General features: G+C 46.5%; 1 long non-coding RNA gene across 1 annotated transcript in view; it reads right to left on the bottom strand.

Moving 5' to 3' along the window:
- Positions 1-17,041, bottom strand: part of LOC120373675 — a 30,831-nt gene extending 13,790 nt beyond the window's left edge. Inside the window, exon 1 of the long non-coding RNA XR_005585643.1 lies at positions 16,956-17,041. This is a non-coding gene — a long non-coding RNA (uncharacterized LOC120373675). The remainder of the gene's footprint in view (positions 1-16,955) is intronic.
- Positions 17,042-25,829: the final 8,788 nt, after the last annotated feature.

Here is a 25,829-nt window from a genome sequence, read left to right as displayed (position 1 = left end):
TTCCCACAGAACCCAAATTTCCTCTGATAAAGTCCCCATGGCACCTAAAAACATACGAGTGAGCATGCACTGCATACACCCACCCCAGTTCTGAATCCCAGCTCACAACTAGGCATTCCCCTGCCTAGCTCGCCTTCAGGGCCCAATCTGGTAGGTGTTTAGCAGATTAGGCCCCCTACAAATAATGCTGGAGGAGGAGGTAGTGGTGGTCCTGCCATTCATCTTATAACTTTTAACCCAGAATGAGAGTTCAATTTCCTTTTCTGGCTGATGTAGAGAAGGGACTTAAATTTGAGTATCCTCCCTCCTAAGGAGAGCGCACTATCCCCTGGCTTGTTGGGTATTCTGGGGCAGGTTGTTTTCAGTCTCTCCTATTGAAGTAATTCCATAGTAAATTAAATCTTTTTCCACTGGAGAGGGAGACTCCTGGCTTCTCCAGTGGTATAAAGCATTCAATTCTAAGTTCTCTCAGGTTCTGCAATATCTGATCTTAAGCTACTCTTTAGTCCAGGACTGAGCACTGTTTGTCCTGTGCTTCCTATCATTGGAAAATTCCACATTTGACAAACAGGAAAGAGCAAACATTTCTTTGTCAGTTTGAGGAAAAAAGTGGGAGGGAGAAGTTTCGAGGAGATAGATATTAATGGGCAGAGTGGAGGTGAGGCAGTCAAAGGTGCCTTGTAAATGAAACTTGTCACAAGATGTGGCTGTGTGTCACATCAAGTGATCCAGTGTGATTTAATGAACAAGGCACAGTGCTAAGAGACAAGAGACTTGAGTTCTATTCCTAGCTCTGCCACTGAACTTCTCTGTGACCTTGGCCAAGTCATTTCACTTCTCTGTGTTGCTATTTCCCTTCCCACCCTGGTCTTGTCTACTGAAGCCTGGTCTACACTAGGCGTTTAAATCGGTTTTAGGAGCGTAAAACCGATTTAACGCCACAACCGTCCACACTAGGAGGCACCTTATATCGATTTTAATGGCTCTTTAAATCGGTTTCTGTACTCCTGCCCGACGAGAGGAGTAGCGCTAATATCGGTATTAACATATCGGAATAGGGTTAGTGTGGCCGCAATCGACGGTATTGGCCTCCGGGAGCTATCCCACAGTGCACCACTGACCGCTCTGGACAGCATTCTCAACTCGGATGCACTGGCCAGGTAGACAGGAAAAGCCCCGAACTTTTGAAATTCATTTCCGCCGACAGCGTGGAGAGCTCATCATCACAGGTGACCACGCACAGCTCATCAGCACAGTTAACAATGCTGTCTCCTGAGAATCGAAAAAGAGCCCCAGCATGGACCGCTCGGGAGGTAATGGATCTGATCGCTATATGGGGAGATGATTCAGTGCTAACAGAACTGCGTTCCAAAAGACGAAATGAAAAAGTATTTGAAAGAATTTCTAAGGCGATGACGGATAAAGGCCACAGCAGGGACTCCGTGCAGTGCAGAGTGAAAGTTAAGGAGCTCAGACAAGCCTACCAGAAAACCAAAGAAGCAAACGGAAGGTCCGGGGCAGGTCGAAAAACATGCCGCTTCTATGCTGAGCTGCACGCAATTTTAGGGGGCTGCGCCACAAGTACCCCACCCCTGACCGTGGATTCCGAGGTGGGGGTTGTAATCTCTGCCATGTCTGAGGATTATGCAGACGGGGAAGATGAAGAGGAAGAAGAAGAGGAAGACCTCGCAGAGCACACAGCACTCCGTGAACCCCAGCAGCCAGGAGCTTTTATCACCCTGACGGAATTACCCTGCTCCCAGCCCTCACAAGCAACTATTCCAGAGAATGACGCCCTGGAAGGGAGCTCTGGTGAGTGTACCTTTGCAAATAGCAAACAGTGTTTTTTAAGCAAGCCTTTTTTAATGATTGATTTGCCCAGAGGACTTGGGATGCATTCGCAGACAGTATAGTTACTTAGAAAAGTTTGTTAACATGTCCGGGGATTGAGAGGAAATCCTCCAGGGACATCTCGATGAAGCGCTCCTGTAGGTACTCCAGAAGCCTTTGCAGAAGGTTTCTGGGCAAGGCATCCTTGTTCCGCCCACCATGGTAGGACACTTTACCATGCCATGCATGTAGCAAGTAATCAGGTATCATTGCGTGGCAAAGCATCGCAGCGTATGGTCCCGGGGACTGCTGGCATTCAAGAAGCATCCGCTCTTTATCTTGTTCTGTTATCCTCAGCAAAGTGATATCGTTCAGGATAACCTGGTTAAAAATCAGGAATTTAAGTAAGGGGGGTGGCCATTTTTCTACTGGTTTCGTGGAATGCAGCAGCTTAAAAAAGACACTTTCCTGCACGTAGCGGCGGGGGGAGGAGTGAAATGCCGATGATCTTTTCTGTTTGGTCACCGGTGGGTGGGGAGGGGAAGGTTGTTGATTAGCAGGAGCTAGCGTGGTATTAGCCATGCGTTGGGGGAGGGTAAATCACTGAGACAGTGGCTTACCATGGCCGCATGCAAGCTGAATTCTGATGCCTGGACCTGATGTGTCTGTGAGATCTGTAAACCCAGAGCTGCAAGCGGTCACTATTAAGATGAAAATGCGACCTTGTAGGGAAATCACATGTGCTAGGTGAATAGTGATGTTCACTGTGAAACAGTATAACCATTGTTCTGTAAAATGTATCTTTCTAAATATTTATCTCCCTCATGCAGCTGCAAATTTTTCAACCATCCCTCCTCCATCCCAAAGGCTAGCACAGATAAGGCGGAGGAAAAAGAAGACGCGAGATGAGATGTTCTCGGATATTATGGAAGTTACACGCAATGAAAGAGCTCATCTGAATGAATGGAAGGACGTGGTTTCAAATTACAGGAAAGAGGCCAGTGAACGTGAGGACAGGAGGGACAACCGAGATGAGAGGTGGCGACAGGAAGACCGGCAGGAAAATCAGCGGTGGCGGCAGGAAGATCAGCGGTGGCGGGATGCAACTCTGGGGCTGCTGCGTGATCAAACTGACATGCTCCGGCATCTTGTGGAGCTTCAGGAACGGCAGCAGGATCACAGAGTGCCGCTGCAGCCCCTGTATAACCACCCTCCCCCCTCACCATGTTCCTTAGCCTCCTCACCCAGACGTGTAAGAACGCGTGGGGGGAGGCTCCGTGCACCCGCCCACTCCACCCCCGTGGACAGCCCAACCAGAAGGATGCCGTTACTCTGAATTTTTTTTTAATGGCCTTCTCCATCCCTCCTTTCCTCCTCCCAAAGCACACCCTTACTTCTCTCCCTCGTTTTAATGAATCAATAAAGAATTCATGCTTTTAAATATAAGTGACTTTATTTGCATAAGTAAGCTGTACTCAATGGGGAGGGGGAGTTGCTTACAGGGACTGAGTCAATCAAGGGGGTTGGGTGTTCATCAACAAACACAGCAGTCACACTGTACCCTGGCCATTGATGAAGCTCGTTTTCAAAGCTTCTCTGATGCGCACCGCTTCCTGGTGTGCTCTTCTAATCTCCCTGGTGTCTGGCTGCGCGTAATCAGCGGCCAGGTGATTTGCCTCAGCCTCCCACCCCGCCATAAAGGTCTCCCCCTTACTCTCACAGAGATTATGGAGAATACAGCAAGCAGCAATAACATAGGGGACATTGGTTTGGCTGAGGTCTGAGCGAGTCAGTAATGTGCGCCAGCGAGCCTTTAAACGGCCAAATGCACATTCCACCACCATTCTGTACTTGCTCAGCCTGTAATTGAACAGATCCTGACCACTGTCCAGGCTGCCTGTGTATGGCTTCATGAGCCATGGCATCAAGGGGTAGGCTGGGTCCCCCAGGATAACGACAGGCATTTCAACATCCCCAACTGTTATTTTCTGGTCTGGGAAGTAAGTCCCTTGCTGCAGCCATTTAAACAGAGTAGTGCTTCTGAATACGCGAGCGTCATGAACCCTCCCTGGCCATCCCACGTGGATGTTTGTGAAACATCCCTTGTGATCCACCAGTGCTTGCAGCACCATTGAAAAGTACCCCTTCCGGTTTACGTACTGGGTGCCCTGGTGCTGCAGTGCCAAGATAGGGATATGGGTTCCATCTATCGCCCCCCCACAGTTAGGGAATCCCATTGCAGCAAAGCCATCCACTATGGCCTGCACGTTTCCCAGAGTCACAACCTTTTGTAGCAGCAGCTTAGTGATTGCTTTGGCTACTTGCATCACAGCAGCCCCCACAGTAGATTTTCCAACTCCAAATTGATTCCCGACTGACCGGTAGCTGTCTGGCGTTGCAAGCTTCCACAGGGCTATCGCCACTCGCTTCTCTACTGTGAGGGCTGCTCTCATCTTGGTATTATGGCGTTTCAGGGCAGGGGCAAGCAAGTCACAAAGTTCCATGAAAGTGCCCTTACGCATGCGAAAGTTTCGCAGCCACTGGGAATCGTCCCACACCTGCAACACAATGCGGTCCCACCAGTCAGTGCTTGTTTCCCGGGCCCAAAATCGGCGTTCAATGGATAGAATCTGCCCCATTACCATCAGGATCTCCAAAGCGCAGGGGCCCGCGGTTTGAGAGAATTCTGTGTCTACGTCCTCATCACTGTCATCGCCGCGCTGCCGTATCCGCCTCTTACTCGCCTCGGTTCGAAGGTCCTGGTTCAGCATATACTGCACGAGAGTGCGCGAGGTGTTTAAAACATCCACGATTGCGGTATGGAGCTGAGCAGGGTCCATGCTTGCTGTGCTATGGCGTCTGCACGGTTCACCAAGCAAAGCAAAAAAGGCGCGAAACGGTTGTCTGCCGCTGTCAGGGAGGGAGGGAGGGAGGGGTGAGGCTGTACCCAGAACCACCCGCGACAATGATTTTTGCCCCATCAGGCACTGGGATCTCAACCCGGAAATGCCAAGGGGCGGGGGAGGCTGCGGGAACTATGGGATAGCTACGGGATAGCTACCCACAGTGCAACGCTCCAGAAATCGACGCTAGCCTCGGACCATGGACGCACACCACCGATTTAATGTGTTTAGTGTGGCCGCGCGCACTCGATTTTATAAAATCTGTTTTACAAAACCGGTTTATGCAAATTCGGAATAGTCCCGTAGTGTAGACGTACCCTTAGATTGTGAGCTCTTAATTGCAGAGATTATCTCGTGTGTGTGTGTAGCACTTTGCACAATGGGGACCCAGTCTCAGCTGGGGACTCTGTGAGCTACTGTAAAATAAACAACAACTTGTACAAAGGATAGTCAATATTTTTAGAATTGACCATTTATTTTGGGGCCTTAAGTTGGGTATCCAAAATCACTGGCTACTTTTGAAAATGTCGTCCAATACGTATCTGAACGCAAGGAAGATTAGCCACAGGCAACTACAATACTTTCATTTATGACTTTACTCAGCCTTCACCTCCCCATTGTGGGAATTTACTTATCACGACTCAGAATTAATTTAAGGCAGCATGAAAAAGAGTCTTCTTTAATGTTGAATTATAAGTCCAAATTTCAGATTTCGGTTTACTCTATTTTAGGCATTTATGGAGTAACAGTCACCACTGTATCTAGGAAATGTATTCCTCTGCATGGTGTTATGAAATATCTGAGTAAGTACTTTGACAATTTTTATATTACAGAAAGAGACAGTGAAGAAATCAGGATTTCTTTTCTTGGTTCCTTTGCATACTGCTTCTTTCCCTGCTTTTTCCCCTCTGTAAAATAACATGGCATGTGTTACGCTGGATCCCAAACTGACTTTCTTTTCAGAACAGCATGACAAGTACAGTGATGGAGCTGAAAGCCATAAGAAGTTATCATTGCACTTTCAGCAATGGTATCATAATCAATCTTATGTTTTCCCACAGTTAGACACATCCCACAAATCAACCATATGTAACCACAGATAGAAATGACATGATTTAATCTGTGGTGCAATAAGGTAAAATGAATCAAATTGGGACCTACAGATACCTGTACCATAAGCAATGCATTCAGCTAAAAAAGGGTTTATCATTCGTATGGCCACATAGCTAGCACTAAGGCAACCAAGGATACTGCCATGGTACCACTGCAACTGCAGAATACATATTCAGGCCTTTACAAAATATTTTAAACAGATGAATAGTGTGTGAGAGATGACAGTACATTCTAGTGAAGCGAAGCAGTCAAAGAGAAACAGTTGAGTTACATTTCCGTTTTCCACCAGGTTTCTACAACTGCCACCACTATGTCATTAGGGCTGGATTCTGCACTGGCTTTCCACACCGCTAAAATTAATAGGAGTGGCACATACAACTGAGGATCCCATTTGCTAAAAAAAGTGCAAATTTCAGATGTAGGGCCCAATTCTGGCCTCACTTGTCCAGGTGTAACTCCCACTGTAACAGTGGAGTTATACCTGTAACTGAAGCTAAAATTGTAATTTAATGTATGCAGGTCTGACTCTTGGAGACAATGACTCATAGCATGTCTAAATTTGGCTCTTTGTGATGAACACCAAGAAACCGAACTGTGGTGCATGTAGCTATGCAACTGCTGTGATTAAGCTTTCTGGGTTCTCCACCTTTACCTTGTCTAAGAATTTGATTCTTCAGGAGCAGCTTCCACTTTGTGAGGGAGAGCAATGCAGAGGGGGGAGAGAGAGAGAGACAGTGCTCTGCCACAGAGACTTTTTTCCCCTCTCTTGTTCTGTTTTTCCTTAATCTACTCTTTGTCTGCTAAGAAGTGCACTGTTTGTACACAGTTCTGAATATGCAAAGTACAGGGTGAATGCTAAATATTAAAGGAATGCTGTCAACTTGATACAGTAACTCCTTGCTTAACATTATGTTATGTTCCTGAAAAATGCCCTATAAGAATTAATGTAAATAGTGGGGGTTAGGTTAGGTTCCAGGGAAAAAATTTTTGCCAGACAAAAGACATTATATACATATACAGTATAAGTTTTAAATAATTGTAAACAATTTAATACGATACCCACCAATGATGATTGTGAAGCTTGGTTGAGGCAGGGATGTAGTGGGGTCAGGGTGCAGGGGCTTGCCCTGCTCACCTGCCCAGTGCTCTTGCCAGGGAGCTGGGTCAGGCGCTTGCCAGCTCCCCAGCTGAAATGCTGGGTGGGCAGAAATGGGCAAGTCCCTGCACCCCGACCCCGCTCCTGGAACGCCTGGTGGGTGGAACAGGGGAAGCCCCCGCGCCCTGACCCCACTCTGTGGCTGGAACACTGGGCGGATGGAACAGGGCAAGCCCCCGAGTCCCAACCCCACTCCCTGGCAGGGGTGCCAGGCGGGCGGAGCAGGGCAAGCCAAACAACCTTATAATGGAACATTGCGCAACTTAATCGAGTATGTTCGGTAATAGATCAGCAACCTAATAATGAAACAATGTTAACTGGGATGACTTTAAGTGAGGAGTTACTGTATTATAAGTCAATGGATTGGGTTTTTTTTTAAACTACCATGTTCACAAGTAGATGAGACTTTAGATGAGAAACTAAGCACTGAAAGAGGAATACTGTGCACCTGACACTGCTTTGTGGCCTTGTCAGTTTTACTTCTGGCCTGACAGTTTCATGTACCAGTCTCATGCACTAGCAGGACAACATAACACTCACATGCGCTGCTCTGGAGGGAGCATTTAGCTGAAACGTTTACAACAGTGGTGCTACTTCCATTTCACAGGTATGGGCATGCATAAGGTAAATGAGACATTCACAGCTTCTGCAAAAGCCAGTGAGGGCATAGCCAGGCAGCTGTATTCCCATTCCCAGCAAGACTCCCTCAGGTGTCAGGGAGGTGGGAGATGGTGCCACCAGTGAATGGAGCCAGGAAAAGGAGCACTTGGGTAGAGGTCCATGCTTCCCTGGAGTTCTACATTAAACTGGGGAGAGTGCGCCTTCCTGTACCCACTGAGAGCTGCAAAAGGGAGATGGAACAGCAAGGTCAGGCAGACAGTTCTCCTTTCCCCCTTGCCTCTCCATAGAGCTGGGAGGCAAGTGGTGCAACAGGAGCATCACACATTATCTGAATCACCTCCTTATAAATAGTAGAGTCAGCAGTTGTAATGGAGCCTAAAGGCATCTCTTGATGTTTTTGCAGATCCAGGGAATACAGGAGCATAGTGGGGAAAGATGTTCCTATTTCCATTACAACCAGGACCCCTCCAGGAAGACAGGTAGCATCAGACTTCCTTTACTACACAAATCCTGGCACTGAACTGAGGAGCCAGAACCAGCCAATCAGAGTGGGAGGGAGACCTCACTTTCCAGACACTAATTTGGAGCCAGAAAACAGTGAGGGAGCTGAGCAGAGGTGTGGGTAGGGAAGGGCATCCTCATTCCCTTGACTAAATAATACAGCATGCTGCTTCTACTGCTCTGGCTGTGACTGCAAGCAGAGGACAAGGAATTCTGCCTGAGTGACACATCTGCGACTGATCTTCTTGGGACCTGTTTGTGCAGCATGCGCACACACACACACAGACGCACACACATCCCCACGCACGCTGATCACAGGAGAAAACAACATTAAAAATACACATTATAAGAAATTGTTAATTGGGCATGAATTTCGGGGAACATTATTGATATTTCCAAACTGAGAGCCCCTTTGAACTCAGTGTTCTCAAAATCCAGAACAGGAAATTTATTCCCACTTATTCTTTTCATTTGACTCTTCTGTTTTCCCTCAGCCAACACACCAGGGATTGAACTAAGAACCACCAGAGCTTAAAGAATTCTTTACAACTTGACCTACAGAGCCAGTGTCTAGGATACCTTTCTTGTGGTGTGTGTATGTGGCAAAGGGAAGGAATGTCAGAGGTGCTATATAGAGGAAATTGGAAAGGGAGTCAAGAGAAGTTAATTTGTTTGGAGGTTGGGGGGGGGGAGGAGTTTTTCATGTGATGATCCTTCAGCAGAAAGACTTTCATTCTAGGACAGCAAAAACTGAAGCCGCAGTAGTTCCCCACTAAGCAGTGCTTGAACTGCTGACATTATCTGCATAACTGCTTATTGAGCATTTCCTCATTTAAATAATTGGTCTGCGCACATGCTTATGAAGTGTTGAGTACATGCTGATGTCTATGGAATGCTTAAGTTTCAAGTCTTCACAAATGCTTAAGAAAAGCATTCTGCTGGGGAAATTGTTTCGCAGGAAAACGAAGAGGAGAAAAGGAGGCCCAAGCCCCAACGGAAGCCTAGACTTCCACACAGAACTAAAGGCAATACAGTGGTGCAGAGAAGGGTGGCTGTACTGGGTTGCACGCTGCCTCTGTATAAGAGGCTGCCTGCACGATCTCAGCTGGGGGGGGAGCAGCAGCCGCCTGTTCCCTTCGCTCCCACCCTGAGCCTGGCTGCTAGACCAGGGCAGGAAGCAGGCCACCGCTGTCTTCCCAACTGGGCTCTCTCACAGGCAACTGCCACACTGTTTAGAGGCAGTGACCCAGAGTGGCCACCGTCCACTGACAGGAGAAGGACCTCCAGGTCCCTCCTCCTCTGCTCCCCACCTGGGCCTGGCGGCCAGAGAGTAGGGGTCAAGCGAGCTGAAAACATGCCAAGGGGGAGGTGTAGCGGGAAAAGGACAGAGGCTCCCCATAGGTAACTTTGGAGGACATAACGTGGCCTGGTGCAAGATGGGGGGGGGAGATCCACAGGGGAAAGCACCGGGAACAGATTCCATCTGCTCATCCTGAGTTAGAGGCATTACTTATGCCCCTCCTCCTATCTCCGTGAGGGCATGGGGGCTTCAGGGAGAAACTGTGTATTGAGCCTCCCCCACTGGGGCTGGCCCAGAGGCACATATTTCCTGCTTCTGGGCCCCAGCCCTGCAGGAGCCAGGGGATTGGCTGCCCTAGCCAGGGAGGTGGGGCTGGAAGGCTTCTCCCAGAGGCAACATGTGGAACGGTCACATACCCCCGTTTAAATTGTCCCCCCCTCCCCCAGTATCAGCAGGTACTAGTCGTATCTGCACAGGGGTGTGGAAAATCCCCCTCACCCCCCGAGCGACTCAGTTATACCCACATAACTCCCGGTATAGACAGCGCTATGGTGATAGGATGGTTTCTTCCAATGACATAGCTACTGCTCGTCAGAGTGGTAGGACTGCATAGGGGCCATGGAGAATGAGGTGCAGGTAGCCAGACCTGTCACCAGAGGAGTGTACTCAAGAAAAACAAAAAGGGCTATAAGGCACAGTTCACTCAGTAACAATGAGAAGCGTATACAATGCTGGAGAACATTTTGTGGAGGACAGGCTATTGCAAAATATCAGACACTACGCTTTGGCAGTGATGCTGATATGAACACCATGCAAGACTGAGATTTTCCTCTTCCAGTTAATGCTTTCCTCTATCCTTTTCAATGGAGTGGACTCTGCTTTCACCAGGTCTGAATTTAGCCCAGTGAGCAATAGCACCCCAGCTAGCCAAGGTGCTAATTCTCATTTGCCTGTTAATGTTAACCACCCCTAAAAAACACATCACCACAGATTACAAGAAATAGTTATTCCAGGAAGGAAATGTACTTTCATACCTACTAATCGCCAGCTGGTGGGAAGTTTTTCTGCATCTTTAAATCTATCATCTCAGAAAGGAAATCCAGCGTAAAGGCTCAGTCTCAGCATACATTACAGATAGCACAGGAATTGAAATGGTTACTTGGACTACAGATTCCATGAGATGACATATGCTGAGGGCTAGGCCAGGATATTAGTGTATTAATTTTGCTAGCTCAGTAATGTTGTACCAGTTGTGCACCAATGGGAGCTTTCTCCTGTTCCCTATCAAAAAGATGTTACATCTTATAGAGTACAAAGCATTATTTAACAGCAGTTCGGTTTTCCTGAGATTCAGAAGTAAGCTGAGAGAGCAGTTTCTATCAACCTTTGAATTTTCAATTTTCTGTGAATGTGGACATGATTTCCAAAAGCCTCTACAGTCATGTAGCTGCATAAAAAAAATAAGACATGAAAAAGACACAACAAGGGACAAAGATAGGGAACCACTAGATATCTTGCAGCTCCCAGCTGAGACGGTTAGGATTTAGCTCCATCAGGACACTAATTATCAAATGGCATCAGTACTATACAGTTCCCCTTGTTTAGCAACTCCTTCCTAGTCCCTGATTAAAAAAGTAAAGGGGCCTTGAACTATAACAGTGGGGGACATATCCCTATGGGTATGTCTACACTGCCATAAAACATGTGCAGCTGGCTTGTCAGCTGACTCAGGCTTGTGGGGCTTGGGCTGTGGGGCTATACGATTTCAGTGTAGACATTCAGGCTTGGTCTGGAGCTCAGACTCTGGGACCCTCCCCAGTCGTGGGCTCTAGCCTGAGCCCAAACATCAATGCTGCATTTTTACAGTCCCACAGCCAGAGTCAGCTGGCATGGGCCAGATGCAGGTGTTTCATTGCACTGTAGACATATCCGAAGAGTCTATGGGCCAAGTTCACTGGTGATAAGAACAAAAGAAAATGATCAGAACAAGGAAATAAGTGGTTGTAGGTGGTAAAGTGGTGTAACTTGCATCAAGGTGTGTAAGTTCCATTCATTTTCCACACAAATAGAGTAGTGTTGCAGGAGGTATAAAACAGTTTTCAGACTCTCTGCATGGGTACTATGGAGGAGAATGGTTAGGAAGAGTAATCTGAGGGAAGGGATCAGAAGGAGACACCATTGACCAGAAAGTATGGGATGCATTGTTCTAGGGATGGGGGTCCATGACCACCACTCCCAAGAGGATGAAACGGGTGGTGGTGGTCAGGGACTCCCTCCTCCTAAGAGGGACAGAGTCATCCATCTGCCGTCCAGACCAGGAAACTCGAGAAGTGTGCTGCTTGCCTGGAGCTAGAATTCAGGATGTGATGGACTGTCTGCCAAGACTGATCAAGCCCTCAGACTGTTACCCTTTCCTACTTCTCCATGTGGGCACCAATGATACTGCCAAGAATGACCTTGAGCAGGTCACTGCAGACTATGTGGCTCTGGGAAAAAGAATAAAGGAGTTTGAGGCGCAAGTTGTGTTCTCATCTATCCTTCCTGTCAGGGCCGCCCAGAGAATTCCGGGGGCCCGGGGTCTTCGGCGGCGGGGGTCCCCTTCCATTCCGGGACCCGCCGCCAAAGTGCCCCGAAGTTGGCGGCGGGTCCCGGAATGGAAGGGGCCCCCCGCCGCCGAAGACCGGGCTGCGCTTCAGCGGCGGGTCCCGCTTCTCCCCGGCCCCGGCCCCTCCCGCCCGGCCTCGCCCGCCCGGCCGCGGCCCGGCTTCTCGCCCGCCCGCCCGGCGCGGCCCGGCGCTTCTCCGCCCGCCCAGCGGCCCGGCCCAGCCGCCCGCCCGCCCGCTTCTCCCGCCGCCCAGCAGCGGCCCGGCCCGCCGCCCGCCCGCCCGGCAGCGGCCCCGGCCCCGGCTTCGCCCGCCCGCCCGGCAGCGGCTTCTCCTGCCAGGCCGGCAGCGGCCCCGGCCCCTTACCGAGCGCGTCTCCGGCGGGGCCTGAGCTCCGTCCCGCTCAGAGCCGCGTGGTGAGGGGACGGGGCTGTGAGCTCCACGCCGAGCGGAGGCAGCTGCCCCGCCCCCTCCCCACGCCGTTCTGAGTGGGGCGGGGCTCAGGCCCCGTTGGAGCTCCCAGCCCCGCCCCCTCACCATGCAGCTCGGATCGGGGCGGGGCTCAGGGGCTCGGCCGGAGTCTCGGCGCTTGATGCGCCGAGGCTCCAGGAGAGGGGCGGAGGCGGGAGCCTGCGCTCTTCTCTTGGGGGCCCCTGCGGAGCCCGGGGCCTGGGGCAAATTGCCCCCTTTGCCCCCCCCTCTGGGCGGCCCTGCTTCCTGTTGAAGGAAAAGGTCCAGGTAGGGACCATCAAATTGTGGAAGTAAATGCGGGGTTACACAGGTGGTGTCGGAGAGAGGGCTTTGGAGTTTTTGACCACAGGATGTTGTTCCAGGAAGAAGGATTGCTAGGAAGAGATGGGACCCACCTAACAAAGAGAGGGAAGAGCATCTTCGCAGGCAAGCTTGCTAACCTAGTGAGGAAGGCTTTAAAGTAGGTTCACCGGGAGATGGAGACCTAAGCCCTGAGGTAAAAGTGGGATACCAGGAGGAAACACAAGGACAAGGGTGCAACAGGGGAGGCCTTCTGATTCATACCGAGAAAGCAGGGCAATCGGCTAGTTATCTTAGGTGCCTGTACACCAACGCAAGAAGCCTGGAAAACAAGCAGGAAGAATTGGAAGTCCTGGCACAGTCAAGGAACTATGATGTGATCAGAATAACAGAGACTTGGTGGGGTAACTCACATGACTGGAGCACTGTCATGGATGAGTATAAACTGTTCAGGAAGGACAGGCGGGGGAGAAAAGATGAAGGAGTTGCACTGTGTGTAAAGGAGCAATATGAGTGCTCAGAACTCCAGTATGAAAATGGAGAAAAGCCTGTTGAGAGTCTTTGGGTTAAGTTTAGAGACAAGCGCAACAAGAGTGATGTCATGGTGGGCATCTGCTATAGACCAGCAGACCAGGAGGATGAGGTAGACGAGGCTTTCTTCGGACAACTAACAGAAGTTTCCAGATCACAGGCTCTGGTTCTCATGGGGGACTTCAATTACACTGACATCTGCTAGAAGAGCAATACATCAGTGCACAGAAAATCCAGGAAGTTTTTGGAGAGTGTTGGGGACAACCTCCTAGTGCAAGTGCTGGAGAAACCAACTAGGGGCTGAGTTCCTCTTGACCTGCTGCTCACAAATAGGGAAGAATTGGCAGGGGAAGTGGAAGGCAACCTGGGCAGCAGTGACCATGAGATGGTTGAGTTCAGGATCCTGACAAAAGGAAGAAAGGAGAGCAGCAAAATACAGACTCTGGACTTCAGAAAAGCAGACTTTGTCTCCCTCAGGGAGCTGATGGTCAGGATGTCCTGTGAGGCTAATATGAGGGGAAAAGGAGTCCAGGAGAGCTGGCTATATTTTTAAAAAAGCCTTACTAAGAGCACAGGAACAAACCATCTCCATGTGCAGAAAGAATAGCAAATATGGCAGGCAATCAGCTTGGCTTAACAGTAGGGTTACCATTTTTAGATATTTAAAAATTCCTCCCGGACGGCAATTTAAGAACTAAAAAGCCGGACATGTCTGGGAAAATACAGACATATGGTAACCCTAAGTCCAAAGTCCTGAGGCTGGCGGTGCTTCCTTGGGCAGCTCCTGGCACTGACCCGTGGGCAGTGTGGGTGGCCCCTAGGCACAGAGGCGGAGGGGATCTCCACATGCTGCACCGGCTCCCTCCTGTCCAGTCGGAGCTGTGGTGGCGGGGCTTGCAGGCACCAGCAGCGGGCAGAGAGCCTTCCCCCCCCCCCGACTTGACCCAACCCTAGGAACCAGAGGGACCTGCCAGATGCTCCCCAGGAGCTGCCCCAGGTAAGCACCACTGGGACTCCCCACCTCGCCCTCCGGCAGGTCTCTCTGGCTCTTAGGGTCAGGTCGGGGGTGGGAGGGGCGTAGGGCTCTCTGCATGCTACCAGTGCCTGCAAGCCCCACTCTGCAGCTCTGGCAGCTCCCATTGGTGCTTTTCCCAGCCAATGGGAGCCATGGAGCTCGTGCTTGTGGCAGACGCAGCACATGGAGACCCCTCGGCTGCCCCTGATCCTAGGAGCCAGAGGGACCTGTGGCAGGAGGGGTGAGTAGGCGAGCAGGGTGGGGTGAAGAGGAAAGCAGTGAGCAGTGGAGGTTGAGTAGGTGAGGGGTGAGTAAGGGGGGGGGGGTGAAAAGGCCAGAGGTGGGCAGCGGGGGTTGAAGAGGTGAGCGGCAAGGAAGTCAGCAGCAGGTGGGTGGGCGGTGGTGAGGAGGCAAGAAGTGGCAAGCCAGCAGCAGGCGGGGGTTCTCAGGGCAGGCATGGGGGTTTCTGGCAGGGGATTGAGGAGGTGAGTGGCAGGTGGGAGGAGGCGAGCAGTGGGTGGGGGACTGAGGAGGGAGGCAGAAAGCCAGCGGCGGGCCAGGGGGTGAGGATGGGGTGTGGTGGTGGGGCCGAGTGGGGACCTGGGGCAGAGTGGGGGTGGAGCGTGGGAGGGGCCGACACCCCCCCTAGACTGTCCTCTTTTTTGAATGTTCAAGTATGGTAACCCTACTTAACAGTGACATCTTTGGTGAGCTTAAACACAAAAAGGAATCTTACAAGAAATGGAAACATGGACAGATGACTAGGGAGGAGTATAAAGATATTACTCGAGCATGCAGGGGTGTAATCAGGAAGTCCAAAGGACAATTGGAGTTGCAGCTAACAAGGGATGTGAAGGGTAACAAGAAGGGTTTCTACAGGTATGTTAGCAACAAGAAGGTGGTCAGGGAAAGTGTGGGACCCTTACTAAATGGGAGAGGAAACCTAGTGACAGATGATGTGGAAAAAGCTGAGTATGGATTGGATGAATGGATTATAAGGTAGATAGTCATCAAGGGTTCTATGAATAGTTGGCAGCCGGTATCATCTGGATGATGGGATGAATTGCATCCTCAGCAAGTTCACAGATAACACTAAGCTGTGGGGGCAGAGGTAGCTACGACGGAGGGTAGGGATACGGTCTAGCATGACCTAGACAAATTGGAGGATTGGGCTAAAAGAAATCTGATGAGGTTCAACAAGGACAAGTGCAGAGTCCTGCACTTAGGACAGAAGAATCCCATGCACTACTACAGGCTGGGGACCAACTGGCTAAGCAGCAGTTCTGCAAGATAACGGCATATTGGGATGCATTAGTAGGAGCATTGCCAGCAGATCGAGGGAAGTGATTATTCCCCTCTATTTGGCACAGGTGAGGCCACATCTGGAGTATTGCATCCAGTTTTGGGCCCTCCACTACAGAAAGGTTGTGGACAAACTGGAGACAGTCCAGCAGAGGGCAACAAAAATGATTAGGGGTCTGGGACACATGATTTATGAGGAGAGGCTGAGGGAACTGGGCTTAGTCAGTCTCTGGAAAAGAAGAGTGAGGGGGGATTTGATAGCAACCTTCAACTACCCAAAGAGGATGGAGCTAGGCTGTTCTCAGTGGTGGCAGAACAAGGAGCAATGGTCTCAAGTTGCAGTGAGGGAGATCTAGGTTGGATATTAGAAAAACTATTTCACTAGGAAGGTGATGAAGCACTGGAATGGGTTACCTAGGAAGGCGGTGGAATCTCCATCCTTATCAGTTTTTAAGGCCCCGCTTGACAAAGCCCTGGCGGGGATGATTTAGTTGGGCTTGGTCCTGCTTTGAGCAGGGGGTTGGACAAGATGACCTCGAGGTCTCTTCCAACCCTAATCTTCAATGATTCTATGAAAACAAGCTACCTTACGTGTTTAAAGAATCAGTCTATATATAAGCTTATGATATGTTTAAATTGATACTCTCTTGCTTTGAATACTTTTTAATGCCCTGTATTTTGCCTTTGAACCAGGACGACTTTGTGCTCTCCCAAAACATACTTTTCCTGCTACATTGCCCCCACTGGTATGTACATTACACTCGCTTCACATACCCACATTTGATTCAAGTTACACCACTTTACTGCTCGCCCCTATTTTCTGACCAATTTACATCCAATGTGCCACTTCCAAAACTGTTTACAGTTGTAAACTGAACCAGGGCCATTTTTAAAACTGTAGTTCTAGTTAAATAAAAGAACTGGAGTTCTTCAGAAAGATGCTTTTAAGAATAAGACCCTAAATTGTATTTGTATTATTCCCATCATGTAGTGTGCGTGCGTGTGTGTGTGTTTAAAGACTTGAACAGTTTCCACTGAACTATTGAGAAGTTGCCTGGTGATCTGAAATATGAATACTTTGAAATTGTACAGAACCTTTTCATCTGAAGATGTCAAACTACTTTACAAACATTAAGTAAATCACATTGTGCCTCTTGTAAAATGACATTAAATATTCTTCTAAGTCACATACAGAGAAAAGCAGAGAAATAATGGCAGGTTACTGAAAATTGCTGACCCATCATGTAAGACCTTTGAGGCAGGAACTCTATATTTGTACAGTTCTTAGCACACGGTGAGAGGTACTTACAGAGAAGAAACAGATGCAACAAGCAGGAGAGCATTGCAAAATGGCTACTTTAGGGCTGCAGCAACTTGACTGTGCCAAATTTAAAGGGCCACCAGGAGAAAGGCATGCTGGGAAAAATCCTATAATTTATCAATCCTGCTCTTGGAACAAGAAAGTCATCAAGAAAAGTATTCCCTCTGTTAGCAGTAGATTATTGTTACATGATATGTAGTTAAGGTTTTTTTCCTTAATCCTAGTCTTAGGTGAAATCTGCTAATTTGTAACATCTCTGCATTCTTTTAGTTTCCCTTCAATGCCCAAGTCCCCTTCCCCCATTATGTGGGCTTATTACAGTGTCTGTAGTGCACTAGCAGGCAGAGAGGAATAGCTCAGTGGTTTGTGCATTGGCCTGCTAAACCCAGGGTTATGAGTTCAATCCTTAAAGGGGCCATTTAGGACTCTAGGACAAAAATCTGTCTGGGGATTAGCCCTGCTTTGAGCAGGGGGTTTGATTAGATAACCTCCTGAGGTCTCTTCTAACCCTCATATTCTATAGACACCTTAGTTCCTCTTCACCTGAGATTATCTTAATATTCATACTGCTAAATAGTGGATAAAGGCTACACCCTCCATTACAATGGGCTTTAATAATATAAAATTTTGCTTCAGGTTGCATTGATGTATTTGCACATTAGTTAGAGATGTAGGATTGGATTTCACCACTGTCTTGCATAGTTATTGACATGAATGTGAAGTGGGAGTATGGGACTACCATTCTGATCTGATAGCATTTTATAATCACTTTGCCTGGGGGTAAATCACTTCACAAGGCAGTGGAGAACCAGGCTGTATGATGACCAAGTCAGACATCCTAAGAAATCCAAGGAAAGTGTCTTTTTACCTCACTACAGACACTAACTGTTTATCTTTTTGAAAGCCACAAGGAGATAATTGGCCCAGGTTATAAACCAATCACCTAGGTTCCCTATTCTAAAAATAAACACATAATTTTATATACAATATAAAAACAAAACCCAAGTGTAATCAGTTTTGTCTGAACAATTAAAGGCAGGAATTGGGAATCAGGATTCTTGCACTGGATTCCTGTAAACACACCTACACTCTGAAAATCAAGCTAATTTATTTCTGGCTTAACCATCACTACCTCTAATAAAGAATTTGTGGGCTGATTTATGCCAACACTTGTGCAGGTAGAGGCCAACAGGGTTTCCTAGATGCAAATGAGAGAATAATCTACAGGCACTAGGGTTGCACAGCTGTCACCCAGCTCAAAAATTGGCTTGCAGTCTCTTTTGCATTGCTACTGATGTGTAAGAAGGAAAGGGCCTGATCCTTAAAGGGACTTAGGCATTGTGATGCTGAGCGTTACAATGCTTAACTTTTAGGCACCTAGAAAAATCACAGGAACAACACTGCAATCCACAAAGCCTGAGTTAGGCACTTCAGAATGTGATCTCCAAAAGTCAGCCTGCTAGGCGGGAAGTCACCTGAACTAGCCAGTGGGAGATACCAACACAAGGGGTGTGTCCTAAACTCAACCCCTCTCATCAAGTTAAGTACTGTCTAAATCCAGACTGCAGGGAGGCAGCTATTTCTGCTAGTGATTCACAACCAGGAACCCCTCTACTAGAGTCAGATGGCTTTGGTGCCTAAGTCATTTTTTGTAAGAATGAGTTAGGCACCTCTCTTACTGCACACATCCCAGGTGAATGCTCTACCCCCTACACTAAAAGTGGCATCTCCTCCTTTCAGAATTTGAATGGGTCAGCCTCTGAGCAGGACTATTGGCTCAGACCCCATATGCAAGATAGGTGGGTCCTACCTTCCCCTTAGATGGGAGTTTTGCAGATCATGGTGGAGCCTAAAACTGGGACTTAGGTCCCTAAACCCCTTATTTAGGCATCAAAGTGCCTTTATGGATCTGGGTCTAAGAATCTAGCTTGACTCTCTGAGCTTTGACTGAGTATGCAGGGCTGGAAGTTTGGTTTAAAAAAAAAAAAGAAAAGAAATGAGCAAACTTGATATAGAAATACAATAAACATAGAACCCATGGTGCCATTTGGACAGAATCACCCTAATTTTATATGGATAAAACCAATTGCGTTCTATAGAAATTACATAAAAATCTACAGACAGGTGTGTATTTTTCATTAAATCCCATAGAAATTTTCCAAAAGGAATTTTTTTAGAGGAGAGCTGCTTTGTACACTCGCTTATGCTTCAATTTCCCTTTCTGTAATATTAACGTAATAATATTGATCTGCACAGGGATGTTGTAATATCAGATCCTTTTATAAAATAAGTTATTGATATAGGCTAACCAAACCTTGCCTAATACTCTTCTTATGAATACCTGTGCAGTCTCTCAGTAACACAGACTGAGTATCTGTGAGACCTTGTTCTGTCTTCTTTGCAGTCTTGCTCTTCACTCAGGCAGTTTCTGGCCCATGGCTCAGTTGGTGACCCATAGTTTCTTTGAAGCACCTTCTTTCCCGTCTACCAAGGTCCTCCTGACTTTATAAAGCTTTTCTACAGCCCCAACATTCACCTCTGTTTCCCAAACTCTTAATTTTACCATAATTGAACATTAAGCTAAATCACCCAAAACTTATAATGGAACTTTAACACTCAGTTTTCAGTTTATACACAGACACTTATGGTGAATTAACATAGAGCAACGTGTCACAAAGCTTCACAACTATTTATAAACAGAGGAAGCAAAACACATGTAGATTAAAGAAAGAAAATGTAAGTGATGAGATGGATCAAAAAGAGGAACAGTTACATTAGACTCTAACAATGTATTTGTATTTCACATGCTGTTCAGCCCTAGAGGAGGACTTTATAAAAATGGCATGGGGGGGTGGAGGGAGGGTGTCTATGTTCACTGGGCCCCACACAGTATCACACGTTTATCTTTCAAAGAAATAGATGGGGGAGTTTAACTGTCATCCACACAAACTCAGCCTAGATTCTAGCAGTGAAACTGGATTTTCTCCAGCTCATGCATCATCATCAGTAACAGCGGTATTGTAAGGCAGATTGCACTTGTCCTGACACATGTGCAAGCCCACCTGATGCTAATGTAGATTTACAGGTACCAGTGCGGGCAGAATCTGAAATGCTCTGCTGCAACAGAGCCATATACAAAGTTGCATCATTTCAGTGAGCAACATGCCCATCTACCATTACTCCATGTCACACCTTTGTTGCAGTTTGTTTCATTAACGTCAATTACAGCTATCACTAAAATAGCTGGCATTCCATTATCTGGCATTTATTTCCACAAGCAATAAAAGGAAGTCTATATTTATATAATTGGCATTTCATTCTTAAAAATCTGTTTTCTTTCCACAGTAAACCACGTCTGCTTTTGGATACCGCACAGATTCATCCTGTCAGCGTTCGAGGGAATGTTTACTTGACAGAAGCATTAGTAGTGGAATATCAGCCTCATTGGAGGGAAGGCCAGTCCATCTTGCCAAGAGCGATCAAGATCCATCAGTTTATCACATTGATCTATCCAGCATAATTGCCAGTATTGGCTGTAGAGCCGTTGTGGAGGGGGGAAAAATTGCTGACCCACTAATGCTAACATTAGTTGTTCCATTCAGTATGAATCTTGTTTGCAGACAGTGGATGCTTGGTCTAGCCAAAATTATCTGGGACTTTTCTGTTAGAGATAATAGTCCTTTTGCACCAACAAGTAGGAACTCTATTGAGATTGGCTAATTCAATTCTACCCATCTTATCAGATTTCTTTTTAATGAAACCGAACAATAGTTTCATTTGTTATATTATTAGTTTTCCCAGTGGTAGCAGCAAAACTTTAGCACTGTTGAAAGCTAAACAGCAGAGCTGTGCCAATGTCAACAGTTTATCAGCACTGTGTGCCAGCTTGATATTGCAAAGTTGCTTTAGTCCTTTGTTTTGTCTCGCTCTCTTTTGCACAGGGGATTTACAGCTAAGAAGTCATCTCCTTGCTAAATCTGCCCTGTGGATTAATGTGTACATAGACTGAAGTATGAACTCCCAGAAGAAATCTGAAATAATCTTGGACTTCACAGTGATATGCAGATATTTAAGATTAAATCTGGAAAACTCATAATTATGTACTTAGAGGGACAGATTATCTCAGTTGCTCACAGTAACAACTCCTGCTAAATAAATATTTTGTAGGAAAGGATATACAACGTGTTATTTTCTAGATGACATCTAAATCCTCCTGTTGAGATTATCAAATTTAAAGTCTTTCATCAATTAGTCTCCAGAGGAGCTCAAAAAAGTTGCCACTCCTTCAGTAAGGCCCCTGCTGCGTCGCCTGATTTATCACATTATAAAGACCTACACTGTACTGCTGATGTTTGCAAGAAGTCAGAAAATGATATTGAGAAGATGGATTCATTTGCATGATCCTTGGTGAGATTTTTAGTTGTATCTTTATCTTTAGAAAAATGTTTTTATTTGGTCTGTAAATTTAGTGCTGGTGGAAAATTCCAGACTGACATTCTATGGGATAGATCCAGCACAGACAGTGGCAATGCAATCTTCCTAATGCAATGTGATGCTGTATGCTTGAATATGACCATTTATGCCATTGATATTATCACTGTTATACAATTGCAATAATCTTGTACAAAGTAAGAACATAAGAATGGCCCTACTGGGTCAGACCAAAGGTCTGTTTAGCCCAGTATCCTGTCTTCTGACAGTGGCCAGTGCCAGGTGCCCCAGAGAGAATGAACAGAACAGGTAATTATCAAGTGATCCATCCCCTGTCGCTCATTCCCAGCTTCTGGCAAACAGAGGCTAGGGACACCATTCCTGCCCATCCTGGCTAATAGCCATTGATGGACCTATCCTCCCTGAATTTATTTAGGGGCTTGGCTACACTTACAAATTTGCAGCGCTGCAGCAGGGTGTGAAAACACACCCTCTGCAGCGCTGCAAATTGCGGCGCTACAAAGCGCCAGTGTAGTCAAAGCCCCAGCGCTGGGAGCCGCGCTCCCAGCGCTGTCCGTTATTCCCCACAGGGAAGTGGAGTACGGACAGCGCTGGGAGAGTTTTCTCCCAGCGCTGGCGCTTTGACTACACTTAGCGCTTCAAAGCGCTGCCGTGGCAGCGCTGCCGCGGCAGCGCTTTGAAATGCAAGTGTAGCCAAAGCCTAGTTCTTTTTTGAACCCAGTTATAGCCTTGGCCTTCACAACATCCTCTGGCAAGGAGTTCGACAGGTTGACTGTGTGTTGTTTGAAGAAATACTTCCTGTTATTTGTTTTAAACCTGCTGGCTACTAATTTCATTTGGTGACCCCTAGTTCTTGTGTTATGAGAAGTAGTAAACAACACTTCCTTATCTACTTTCTCTACACCAGTCATGATTTTATAGACCTCAATCATATCTCCCGTTTGCCATCTCTTTTCCAAGCTGAAAAGTCCCAGTCTTATTAATCTCTCCTCATATGGAAGCTGTTCCATTCCACTAATAATATTCATTGCCCTTTTCTGAACCTTTTCCAATTCCAATATATCTTTTTTGCTATGGGGCGACCACATCTGTACACAGTATTCAAGATGTGGGCATACCATAGATTTATATAAAGGCAACGTGATATTTTCTGTCCTATTTTCTATCCCCTTCATAATTTGCTTTTTTGACTGCAGCTGTGCATTGAGTGGATATTTTCAGAGAACTATCCACAATGACTCCAAGATCTCTTTCTTGAGTGGTAACAGCTAATTTAGATCCCATCATTTTATATGTATAGTTGGGATTACGCTTTCCAATGTGCATTACTTTGCATTTATCAACATTAAATTTCATCTACCATTTTGTTGCCCAGTTACCCAGTTTTGAGAGATCCTTTTGTAGCTCTTCGCCGTCTGCCTGGGTCTTAATTATCTTTAGTAATTTTGTATCATCTGCAAATTTTGCCCCTTTTTCCAGATCATTTATGTCAAGTAAGATGTCAATGGAAAAGTTATGATTTGTTAAGTATGATTACCCTGTTTATATACATGTAGCTGAAGTTAAGAATATGGGCTTAGTACAGTTATTTTATACATGTGTTGTATTTATGGGTAACACCCACTGGATAAAATTTACATTAAGGCCAGACTGCTATATAGTGATGGCTCATCAAGGAAACTTAGCTCTCACAATGGGCCATATAAGAAACTCATTCCTCCCAGATAGCTCTTCCTGTGGTCACATCAGCAAGAATATGGGCAATGGCTGTCCCATGATTCATCAAAGCATGTAAGGACATGCAATATGCTCATGTTACCCTGGGCTATGAGCTTGGTTTGAGACAATACATTTCCAGGTATATGGACAGAGGATATAAAAGATCCCTGAGATATTTTGATTTTTGCCTCTTTTCTGCCCTAATTCTCTGGACTGTGGATTTACAACTAACACTGCTCTACAGCCAAAATGCTTCTGAAATAAATGTAGTCAAACTTTACTAATTCTGGGTCACTGAGAACAAAAATGATGCTTAAAATTGTTGATTGGCTCTAGTTTTCAAGCTATGCTATTGGGTCAGTATATGCGACCCTTGACTTGGGAATAGCGGAGGATAAGTGAGTTATAAAGGGAAGGGATCTCAATTTAAACCAGAAACTAAAATACATCTTTGACAGGCTCTATGAATAAATCTATGACTGGGTTTGGACAGTACTTGCTTTTTAGGCAAAACAATGAATGATGCAATCTGAAGCTGGTATTGCGTCATACATGATATGAATTGCATCATGTTATTCCTAGAAGTCATGGATGATGCAATCATAACGAAGCTTACATCACTCTGCTGAACAAATTGCCCTATATCAACTCTAGAAATCATACAGTGTTGTGCTCTCTTATTTGTCAGTGTTTGATTTTGCAAAGGGACACATTTCTGTTTAACCAAAGTGAGCAGAGATGCCTCGTACTTGTGTGAACAGTGCAGATAACTTCTGCTATGTTTGTGGTGAAGTGACTTTTGCATCACAAAAGCGCAGTATAACCACTATGATTAAGAAAGCCTATCACCTTTATTTTGGCTGCAAAATTGGAGATCAGGCCAAGAGGTGGGCCCCACACATATGCTGCAACACTTGTGCAACAAATCTTTGCCAGTGGTTGAACAGGAAAAGGAAATCTATGCCTTTTTCAGTGCCAATGATTTGGAGAGAGCCAACAGATCATACCAGCAATTGTTACTTCTGCATGGTGCCTCCGGTTGGGAAAGGTGTGTCAAAGAAGAAAAAGTGGACTGTGCATTATCCAAACATTCCATCAGCTATACGCCCAGTATCCCACAGAGAAGGACTGCCGGTTCCTGATGCACCAGAATCATTCTCACTTGAGTCAGACGAGGAAGAGGAAGAGGATGAAACTTCTGGTCCTGAACCATCAATGTCACAGGACCCACATTTTCTCCCATCCTCCTCCTCTGAACCACACCTCATAACACAAGGTGAACTGAATGACCTTGTCAGGGATTTGGAACTACCCAAGAGTAAGGCAGAGCTGTAGACTACAGCAGTGGAATCTCCTGGCAGGTGATGTTAGGATTTCCATGTTCCGTGACCGTCAAAAGCCGTCAAAAGGACCTTGTCCCATTCTTCTTCATGGAAGGTGATCTTGTAGCCTGCAACAACATCGATGGTGCAATGGCAGCCCTCAACATCGTTCACGATCCAGATGAGTGGACACTGTTAATTGATTCATCGAAGACGAGTCTTAAAGCTGTTTTACTGCATAATGGCAATGTTTTGCCATCAATTCCAGTTGGTCATGCAGTCCATATGAAGGAAACCTATGACAACATGAAACAACTTTTGAGGTGCATAAACCATGACCAACATCAGTGGCAGCTCTGTGGTGATTTGAAGGTTGTTGCTCTCTTGCTTGGTCTGCAGACTGGATACACAAAGTACTGCTGTTTTCTCTGTGAATGGGAGATTCCCACTACATCAAGAAAGATTGGCCACTCCGACAGTCATTGGAGCCTGGGAGGAAAAGTGTTCAGCATCCACTACTTGTTGAATCAAGGAAGATTTTGTTACCACCCTTACACATCAAGCTGGGTCTGATGAAGAACTTTGTCAAGGCCATTGACAAAACACAAGTAGCTTTCAAGTACCTCAGTGGAAAATTTCAAAGGTTAAGTGAAGCTAAGATAAAGGAAGGTGTCTTTGTTGTTCCTCAGATTCGTGAACTTCTTCGAGATGATGCATTTGACCATGCACTGCGTGGCAAGGAAAAGACGGCATGGAAAGCCTTCCCGTTAATGGCAATAAATTTTCTCGGAAACAACAAGGGAGACAACTACAGGTTGTTGGTGGAAAACCTCCTCAAGGCATACAAAAGCCTTGGTTGCAACATGTCACTAAAGATACAATTTTTGCACTCTCATCAAGATTTTGTTTCACCGAACTGCGGAGCAGTGAGCGACGAGCACGGCGAGCGATTTCACCAGGACATTGCAACAATGGAGAAACGCTATCAGGGCAAATGGAGCCCATCAATGCTTGCAGACTATTGCTGGACAGTGACAAGAGATGCTCCATTTATTGAATACAAGAGACAAGCCAAGAAGCGCCGAGTAGACACTGAATAGGACTAAACTATGTACATAATAGTTTTTTGCCTTTTGTTTCATAATAAATTGTAGTTATATAACCCTTTTGCTGATTTTTAAAGGGTTACATAAACAGGACAGGTGAAATATTATCATGTAAAGCAATCATAAACACATGAAAAGACCTAGGTTTACAATTTATGATTAAAACTCTACTATCTACACAATATACATAGATATAAAATGTAAAAACTTAAATATCTTAGAAACAGTAGCCAATCAGTTGTTTTAATTGTCATATTTGAATT

This window comes from Mauremys reevesii, linkage group 10, assembly GCF_016161935.1.
Source record: "Mauremys reevesii isolate NIE-2019 linkage group 10, ASM1616193v1, whole genome shotgun sequence".
Lineage (NCBI taxonomy): Eukaryota > Metazoa > Chordata > Testudines > Geoemydidae > Mauremys > Mauremys reevesii.
The sequence above is the reverse complement of the archived record's forward strand: the minus strand, read 5'-3'. Positions and strand labels throughout refer to the sequence as shown.